The sequence below is a fragment of the Motacilla alba genome, chromosome 2 (assembly GCF_015832195.1).
Source record: "Motacilla alba alba isolate MOTALB_02 chromosome 2, Motacilla_alba_V1.0_pri, whole genome shotgun sequence".
Classification (NCBI taxonomy): domain Eukaryota; kingdom Metazoa; phylum Chordata; class Aves; order Passeriformes; family Motacillidae; genus Motacilla; species Motacilla alba.
In genome coordinates this window covers 146,727,353-146,738,045 of record NC_052017.1, presented here as the reverse complement: position 1 = coordinate 146,738,045, position 10,693 = coordinate 146,727,353, and positions in this window count along the sequence as shown.

The following is a 10,693-nucleotide window of genomic DNA, read 5'->3' as shown; positions in this document are numbered from 1 at the left end:
GTCTCAACTTAGTCCCCCTTGGAAATTTTTTAGGGAGAAAAACCTATTTCATGGGATTTCAGACAGGTATTATGACAATTCGGCAGAGATTCTAGCATGGTGTAAATATTATTGTTAAGATTACATGCAATAAAAATTGTTTTATAAATTATTTTTACAGCAAGAATGAGGATGTTCAATGACAGTCCACATCTTTGCTTGATTTGTTTTTGTTAAAGGTGGTCAAATGATCTTAGAACCTGGGATTTAAAAAAACAATGGTGAGACCTGGGACTTAAAAAAAACAATGGTGAGACTTGCCAAAAATCTTCAGGAGTTGGTAAAAATACATGGATGTCTAAAAAACAGGAGGTGGGTAGAAGCAGCAGAATTTAGCCTTTAAACATACTGGTGTTGGTGGGAGATGAGAAAAGAAGAATGAAGATCTTCTGGTATAGAAAAGAGGTGAGCTCTCATTTGCCTCTAATTCTTTCTGCTATGTACATGATAAAGACAGCCAAAGACAGAGCAGACAAAGGCTTGAAAAATATTTAAGTATTCTTCTGCATTTCAACAATATCAGAAAACGTGAAACTTTTTTTGGATTGTTTGTTTTCTGATTGTTCTCTTAGTAAAAGAAAACCCACAAGCCAGAGATTCTTTTGGAATTTGTTCTTGAGTGTTTCTTGCTGAAGAGAATACAGACATTGCCAGGATTGAAACTCTGCCCAGGCTTGTCACAGCAGCAGTAGCTGTATTTATACAAATCAGTCACCCTGTGACTTGCCACCACCTTTATCTGCCAATTTTTTATGCTGAGAATACCTGGGGAATGAGGACTCACAACTATGCAGGCCAGATAATTCAAGGTGAATAAGGATTTTTCTAGTAGTTGAACACATAACTTGGAATTAAAATGAGATGTTAAGCCAGGAATAAAAGAAAAAATGTGAGAGGTATGTCCTCCTTGTGATGTCTGGGCAGTGAGGAGAAATAATAATTTAACTAATAAACTCAACTGAATCTCTGACTCACTGCAGCTACTAAATTGTGAATGTGAAGCTGCAAGTCCCATGTGTTTTATTGGCATCTAACATATTCCCAGCCAGAAAGTGCTCCAGAGAGCATTAATGGGATATCCAAAGAAAATGCTACTAAGATTTGCAGTTTTCAGTAGAAGAGGGATGGCATGAGAGGACAGCTGAGTCAGTCTTGGCCTGGCTCACCTCAGAAGCTGCTGCCTTTTGTTAAACTGTGATGGAAGAAGGTTCCTCAAATGGGTGTTTGAGACCACCTGGTTGAGTCTCCTGCCTTGGAAATACAGTGACAACTTAACCAGGGTGAACAACTCCTCCAATTGTCTGTGGGAAGGTGTCAGGATGGCTTTCTATTCCTCTACTCTTTTACTAAACTCTTTTAACGCAAGTAAATGCTTTAAAACATTTTTTTTAGGGAAAAAAAAGATTAAGTAATGCTTTAAAATATGTGACCTAATGAGACTGAAAAGATCTTACAGGTCACAACTTTCTCCTATGGCTGCAATGACAAATTGTTGTTGGATGCAAAGGTAGAAGACTTCTGATTGGGAAATGGGATTAAAAACTTTCCCATCTCCAGCACAGGAAGATCATTGAGGAAATGGTATCTCCAGGACTTGGTATCCAGCTTTATATGGAATTTCACGCTCTGTGTCCCCTGCTTCAAAGAGCATCTTCCCTTACAAGAAAAGTGTCAGAGGGCTAATCTGAATTCTGGGGAACTTACCTTCCATGAGACAGGCAAGAAGTTTGAGCTGTAGTTTGTAAAAGGTTCTGTGGATAGAAGGGAAAAAAAAAAGATATAAATAATTTACCAGAAGCTGAATCTTGAGAAATTCATGTAGGAATTTGGTTCAGCATTTTAACTCCTGCTGCTGTTCAATATAAATGCATTCTGCCCTGGCTCTTTGCACTGCTTAGACCTCCCCACCAGCCTCTCATGCTGGCACTGCTTCTCAAACAGCAGCACAGTGATCTGGAACAGTAAATTTAACATTGAAAGTTCCACCAAAAAATGAGTATTCAACTGGGATCTGCACCAGGCTTGATTTAGTGAGTTGTTTCAGTGGTGCTTGATTCAGCATGAAGGAGATGAGGACAGGGAAGCACACATTTTTTCTGGTCACTGGCTGAGCTTCTGTCATGCTGGAGTGTATCTAAATTATATTTTAAAGGCAGTAAACTATTGTATCCAAGTGCCAAGGGTCACAGTGGGGTCTATGACACAACACAAATACTTAAAATACCTGGGCTCCACCCTCAGACTTCTGAGACTGAAGAATTAAGATGGCTTTGTTTTAGAAATGCCTGTCCAGTGTTGGCTGCTCTACTCTCTGCTCTGGATCTCTTCATTCCTCTTCTTGACTGTGGTCTTTAATCTATCCAGTGTGAAACGTGGTGAAAGTCACGTTTTCCATAACATCAAACTGGATCAGTGTGGGAGCAGCAGGGGAACTCTGGTACTTATACAAACTTGAGACCAGGATGCACCCAAAGTATTGCCCTTCTCTAGTAAAATAGGTGGGATTCATTGTTACCTAATGCTTGCTAGTGTGTAAAGTGAGAAATGAAAAAGCAGTGCTGTGCACACATAAAATAACATTTGGATGGCAGATGCAATTTCAGAAGAATCCCACTGAAAAGGCAAGATTAGGGCAAAAGAGGCCTTTTTTTTTTTTTTCAACTTAACTCTGGCCATGCCATCGTGGAAGGGAAACCAAGCTCTGCTCCCAGTTAAATGCTGTACATGGAATATCAGTCGCTTGAGTCAATTCAGTTGCTTCAGACTGACATTAGAAAATTACTCAAGAACTTCAAAGCAGCGTTTGAACAGTGGGTGATGCAATCAGGGGAGATGAGATTTAATTGATCTCTAAAGATGTTCTCAAATATTGAGAATGAAGGAAAAAAATGTAGCAACTTGGTAATGAGGGGGATCCATTTTCATGCAGATAAATTTAATAAAGGAATAAATGGGCTGAGGGGATTCATATCCATGTGTCTGTTCAGTAGGTTTTTCCAAGAGAAAACCTTTTTGATTGCATATTCCTTTGCTTTTGCTTCCAATGTTTTTGCAACTCGGGAACCCAGTGGGTGATTTCATTTGCGTAATGTAAAAACAGTTTCTATCCCTTTCCCTAGGCTGTGAAAAAGCAGGACACAAAGATGGTCTCCACTCCAAAGACTTTTTAGCCTCACTGTAAAATGAAGAGGTAGTGGGCAGACACAACAAGCACAGACAAGTGGCATAGTGAGATCCTTCCAAATCAGCCATAAGCAAAAGTTGCAGACTAATGTCACAATCACTGAATTTAGGAATAGCACATATTTCATAAACAGCACCTTCCACCCCTACAGAGCCTTACAGGCTTTGCGGAACAGCAGGATAACACTTGCTGGGATGAGAAAAAAAGGGTAAATTCTCGATTAATTCTTTGACCTCTAGAGCCAGACATGGTCCCTCACTGGAAGTGTGAAGAGGACAGCCCAGAGATAACTGGATCCCAGTCGCGACTTGTACCAGATGGGCACACTATGAAATACCAAATGGGTTGGCTGTCCCCCAGGACATGTCCCTGAAGACACTGTCTGGGTATTTGCTTGCAGTTCTTTCTCCGTTCAATCAGCAACAGGATAATTCAATCCTGGGTGGAAAGAAAACAAGATTCAGGAAAGGTTTTAGAGGTGGGCAAGAACCTGAAACAGAACCCTTTTTTGAAAAAAAAAAAAAGAAGAAAGAAAAAACAAAAAGAAAAAAAAAGCATTTTTAAAAATCTTTATTATTGCTTATTATTAGATTTTCTTTGCTGTTGCCTTTACATTTTCAGGGATTGCCATATGGATTTTGTGGAGAATTACAGGAAATTACAACATAGTCATCAACGGAGGAGAGGAAGAGAAAGGGAAGAACCAGAAACACAAACCCAGGAAGAACTCCAGAGACAGTTTTCATTCTGACTGCCATTAATGCTTGCTGTAAACTTTCCCCTGTCTCTTCAAATTGTAAAAACTAGAAGTTTTTAAAATCCCCAAGTCGCCATCTTTCAGTTCATGCCAGTCTGGAGGAGCCTGAGTCAGGCTCACTAATAATGAATCAAAGACACTGCACCAGATTCTGTCCATGCCCTTCTCTGGGGTGATTCAGAGGGAGCAGGATCCCACTCTGGAGTCTGCAATCCTGCTGGTAGTGCCTGACTTCGAGTTTGAGCAGCCAAAGGACTCTTTCCAAAAGAGCTCAGCAATTAGAAGAATAGGGAAAAACCTGCCATACTAAATTGAAATTTCTAGTTATCAATGTGGGGCTGGAAGACAACAATTACAGCTCTGATTGCTCCTGCTCCTGTAACCTGGGCACACTAAACCCTTGGAAAACAGCCTTACAACTTCAGGAATGAGCTGGCACTGCCTTTGCCTTTGAGATGCATGTGCTAATGCTCTCAGGATGTTTGTGCCAACAGGTTGCCTTAATTTTCAGTGTGTGAGGCATGATTTTAAACATAATGGCTTTCTCTGAATATTCACCAAGGCCCTGGGGGTGACATGTTTTCAGGCAATTGCAGCAGGAACGTCAATAAAAGGAGCAGTGCTCAAAAATCATTAGCAGGGAATACTTCTAACTATGCTCCTTGAATACATTGTCTTCTACCCAGGCAGCTTGCTGACACTTCCATCTCTTGAAATTTATTGTAACAGTGGAAGTTGAAACTGGCTCAGTTAAAATAAAGGATGTGTGGAGCCGCAAGCTAAACCCAGAAGCAAACCCAAATGAACTGTTAGAGGTACAAAACACACAGTGCCTTTTTACTCCTCACGTTTCTTTTCCTGCTAATTCTTGGTGAAAAGAGGGACAGAAGCTATGAAAGGCCCTCTAAGTGTTCTGGCCCAGTAAGGAAAAGAAAACAGCATGAGAGCATCAGCCATGTTTTCACAGCAAAAAATGATCCAAGAAGTCCAAAAAAGTTGAGATGAGCAAAGAGTGCAAGAGGTCTTGGTGTGACCAAGACTTTTTGTGTGTCTTTGTAGTCAGTGGGAATCAATCAGCACACTTGAGTGAATTTCTGAGGTGACCTTTTCACTTAGGCCTCGTGCAGTCACATTTATCCAGCTCCTGATGGACACCTGGACAGGGATTCACTCTGAAAGTACTGCACCTTATGTTAGAGATGAGTTGAATGCATGGGGAGAGAAACCTCAGCTCAGACTGGAGGCACTAAAAACACCTGAGAAGCAAATCCCAAAACATCCTAGGTGGAATTCACTCGGGTTCTGTGAGCTACCACCTCTCTACAATGCCAGCTTCAGGTGACTTGGCTGACTTAGCTGGCTTGTGGCTGCTTTATCCAGGCTCCATATTTTAAGATGTAGGTGCAGACTTAGCATGAGAATACGGGGGGCAAATTACTGAAAAGTAGTTGCTTGATGATTAATTACTTAGTGGAGAAGGAAGTGTGGTGTTCCTGTTGTTTATTTGCTGCAAAATGAAAGTTTGAGAGGAGCTTTTCCCATTATATTTACATTTCCACTTTGTCCATTGAGGTAAGGAAAGTAAAATCCCTTACCAATTACTGTCAAGGGCAAAATAGATATGAAAGAGAAAAACAACACAAAACCAAACAAAACTAAACATCAAAATAGACTCTGACAGTGAAACAATGACACAAATATTCAAACAACACCTTCTCTCCATCCAAAGGACTTTTCCAGTCCCACCTCTCCCTTTCACTCCCAACTCCTCTGCCCCATGAGGCACAGGGGTGGGGATAGGGCTGCAGTCAGTCCCTCTCAGCCCCTCTGGGACACTCCTCCCTTCTCCCTGCCACAGGCTGGGCCCTTTGCTGGGCTGCAGCCTCTCAGGGACAGCTGCTCCTCTTGGGGCTCTCCATGGCAGCAGCTCCTGGGCTCACTGGTACACCCAGTACACTCCAGAGCTGTTCTGGGATGCCCACATGGATGGTAAGGGATCATGCTGTGCATTTACTGTCTTCCCAGATGCCACTTTTTAGCTGTGAGTGTGTTTTTCCATCTATGAAAAGTCCCATTGCCACAGCAGTGCCACTGGATGTGCAGAGAGAAGCCCTGACACTCTTCCCTACACACGAATTCCAGAGATAATACATGGTCTAGTCAGAGAATCACAGGATCACAAAACCATTTAGGTTGGAAAAGACCTTGAAGATAATCCAACAAAACATCAACCCAAACCTGCCAAATCCACCACTACACCTTGTGTGGAAGATTTTTTTGTTTTTCCTCTTGACAGTGAGCGTGCATTTTCATGCCTCTAATTCAATTAATACTTTTCCATCATCATGTTTCTTCTGCTCATGTTTTTTTTTCATTTTAGAGACCTGTCAGTGGAAGTTAATGAAAATGTAAGCAAGCCAGTGTTGTGTGGGTGGGAAACAAACTTTGGTGTTAAGTTAAAAATCACAGTTTGAGGTCTGGGTGCACTTCCAGAGGTAATTCACTTGGTAAATCAACCAGTTTGTCCTATCATCAAGCTGTCATTTCTAAGCAGTGCTGCAGCAGGTTACTGCCAGAGACTATTAAGCAAGTCATTATTATTTCAGCCCCATTAGCTAACGGGATACACCTCTCTGCCCAAGGAAAGATGTTAATCAGCTTTGCCTTGAAGCAGTACATTCAGCCTTTTACTTCTGAGATATGACTTCCTGCACCATTATAAAAAAATCAACTAGAACTGAAGGGCAAAGAGCAGAGTGTTCAGGGGTGAGAGGACATGATCCCTTCTCCATCTGGCTGTGGTGGCAAGTAGCAAAGACAGGCATGGGACCAGGGGGTACAGATTCCATCAGGACAAGGATAAAAACACAGTCCCGATTTCCAAGCTAAATGTGGTGAACAGTTTGTTCCACCTGCCTCCCTCCTCCTCCAGTCACTTTTGCAAACTGAATATATGCAGTGAAGTCATTTGGGTGATTTTTATTTTGATAATTTCCCTGCTGGTCTTAGTTAGACTCACACACACTACAGGCTCCACACATGCCCAGACACACAGATCAATGCTGAAAGAGATTTTTTTTTTTTTTTTTTTTGGTCAACATCCCCACAGACACACCCAGCACTCATAGAAACATGAACAAAGATGGCTCAATCCTATCCTCCCCTCTGACTGACCAGGATTGAAGGCTGCTACTGAAATACACATTCTCAATGTGGGTCTCACCAGCAGCTGGTCTGTGACCTCCCTCCTACTCGATAAGGAGCCTCTGAACCTCAGTGTTCTCCACGTGCTGGCACTGAGATCTCTCATCCCAGGCACCTGGAAGCTCACTGGGACTGAGACTTGAATTTAGAATAGAGAGGATGGCTGAAAACAGGATTTCATGAGGATGTAGGAGAGATTGTAGTGATCAAGCACTGTCCACTCACCAGTAACATGGTAACACATATCCAGCTCCTTTCTCCTTTTTTTCCTGGCTTTTTTCTCTCCAGTTCAACTTAGTACCTCCCTTTCCCCACTTTCAATTCTTCCCCTAATCATCCAATAATTAATTTTGCCCATTTACAGAATTCCCTTAAAGGCTTAGTCTTACATCCTAGATTTTACAAAATCTTAAAATGCTCTTCCCATGTTAAATCCTGGATCCTTTATGCAAACAAGCTGTTTCAGGTGGCTTGGCTTTCTGTGAGCAGAATGTCCATGGCTGGCTCCTCTTGGTGGGCTCCATTCCAAGGTGATGGAGATGGAGTCCTTCTCCTTCGAAGATCTGTTCATCACTCAGGTATCATTGTTCAGGTTTTCAGCATACAGATAGATGCTGTGTCTGTGCTTAACATTTTGTGCTCCATTTCCTCATTGTAGATGTTTTCACCTCCATCAGCATTTAGCATCTCTCTAATGGTCTATTTTTAAGGTATCTCTGCATGGTTTCCCTTTTTTTTTTTTGCCAAGCTGCTTATTTTTCATGAAGTTCAAAGAAAAAAAATGGGGTTTTTAGTTTTTCAAACATCAGCAAGTGGCTGTGTCCTGCAGCCCTAGAAAGGGTTATTGCAGCAGCACTCCAGCAGATGGCTGGCTTCTGTCAGGAATAAAACTTTCTCAAGGAAAACACATCATGCAGCAGCACATTTGCAGGAAAGAGCAGAGATTTATTTCCTTCAGCTATTGATTAATACAGCAGCTCTCTTTCCACTCTGGATTCGTTAATGAAAACAACCCTGTGGAGCTCAAGGAAGACAAATATGACAAAGCAAAGCAAATTGCTGACATGAAAAGATTCACAATCCCCTAAAGAAAAGCCACTAAAACTCTATTCCTGGTTCAGCTCTCCTTTTTGAGGACTGGTGCTGCTAATCACAGAACCACAGGATCTGCTGGGTAGAAAGGGACCCACAGGATCATCGAGTCCTACTCCTGGCCCTGCACAGCACTATTCCCAACATTCCCACCATGTGCCCTGAGGGCACTGTCCAAACCCTCCTTGAGCTCTGTCAGGCTCTGGGCTGTGATCCCTTCTCTGGGGAGCCTGTTCAGCGCCCAGCCATGCTCTGGAGGAAGAACTTTTTCCAAATATCCAACCTAAACCTTCCCTGACACAACTTCAGGCCATTCCCTTGAGTCCTGTCACTCACTGGTCACCACAGACCAAACAGTGCCTGCCCCTCCTCTTCCCTCCTTAAGAAGTTGTTACTGCAATGGGGTCTCCCCTCAGTCTCCTCTTTTGGAGGCTGAACAGACCAAGTTCATGTTCTTAACAATTTTATTCTGGATAAATTCTTTTTAGGTCATGTTAAAATAAATGCTGTTCTCCTTCCCTAGAACCAAAGGGAAAAGGCTGAGTGTATCTCAACAAACAGATTTGATTTGTCTCAGCAGGAGAAGGAAAGATTAAATAAGAATAGTCAAGTGAGATGAACTTATAGTTCTTGAGCATTTAGATATGTGAGTTCTAAATGAGTGTGCTCAACAGTAAAGAAAGCAAACCTTCAAAAACTGGAAGCTGTTGGACTCAGGTTGCTTCAAACACAAATGTACCCTGAAATCTTTCAGTCTTGCTGCATGCAGAAGTAGATAACTACCAATTCTTCCCAACTACTGAAGCAAAATGGAGAAAAAGGGCCCTGAGTTCAAGTGTCAAAAAGGATGTACCTGGAAGCCCATCCAGAACTGACTCACTGGTGCCAACACTGCTGTCTCTGCAATAACTAAGCTGACAAACAATTTGATGTTTGTGACTGCAGTTAATAAAGGGATGAAGCTATAGCCAAGGAGCAACAGCTGTGTGGTGAATCACAGAGAACAGGGTTTAATGGACTTTCAGAGACTCCCACCTATTCCATGTTTCTGCTCCATACAAATCTGTCCTTGCAGTTCTTTTTCAAATTCTAACCCCTACCCCCCCAACCTATATTTTCAAGAATAAATATTTAATGACTATTTCTTTCTGTTTTTACTCTGACAGTTTATCTCCCTAAAGACAGCTGAAACCCACTGCTTGTTGACCTAACCCAGATGGGTATGCAGGAAAATCTACTGCCTTTCTCCTTTCAGCAACTCCTACATATTTCAGGACTTCTGCCATGTCCACCCTCAATTTCCTCTTTGCTAGGCTAAACAATCCATTCCTTTCAATCTGTTTTCTTAGGTTATGTTTTCCTGCCTTTTGAGCATTCATCCAGCTCTCTGAATAATGCCCAGCTCAGCTACTTTATTCTTGCAGTTCAGGGCCCAAAGCAGGACACAGCCCTGAGTGTTGTAAAAAGCTGGTGTTTAGGAGTTCTGGATAAACAACTTTGAGTCTGCAAATGAAAGCACCTGTTCTGCCACGTGTCTGTTGTCAGTGCAACACGGACTCTTTTTTTTTTTTTTTTTTTAGTGTAATGCTCTCTCCAGGTGAAGAGGTGAAGGGATTAAACATATCTGCCTGTATTCCAAGTAACTCTCGAGGAATTTTTATTTGGAATGTGAACAAACCCATGAAAGCAGATTGAAAAATGCACTCTGAAAAGTATTTTGAAGGCTCTCTTTCCCATCCCATCTGCACCTCAGGAAAAAACAGACCCACAGGTCCTCCAGGGGGGTGTTTTCTGTCTGATGGTTCTCATCTTTGATAAAGATGGTCCCATTAACCTCATAGGCAATCACTGTGGGATGCTGTGGGTATGGAAAAATGTTTTAATCCTGTGAGAGAGAGAGAGATTGGCTAATGCTTTTAAATCTGATAGATTATGTCCTCTTTTAAAAGCCTGGTATAATTCTCACTCATGAAGCTTGATCAGGTTCTCAGACTGATAAATTTCAGGATCCAGAAGTCTTTGACACCCCATTAAAACAATTTATTCCTCTTCCTTAAGAAGTAATGGATGAGCAGATACAGGGGAAGTGACATAATGGTACTTTATGACTTATACTGTTTTTTGTAAGGCCTAATATGACATTTTCAGATATACACAATGAGTGAAATTCACAAAATGAGTGAATTGTGTATATCATTTTCAGATATACACAATGGGTGGATGACAGATTGGAAAATGACTCCCAAAAGTATTAGTCAGTTTGAATGGAGATGCTGAATCCACAGTTACTGATAAGTCTTCTTTAAAGACTTCAGTGATGGAAGAGAGTGAATTTTAGTAAATGTGTAGCTAACACCAGGGGAAAAAAAAGTTGAGAATAAATTATTTCTATTTATTTATGTCTATTTAAGAACAGA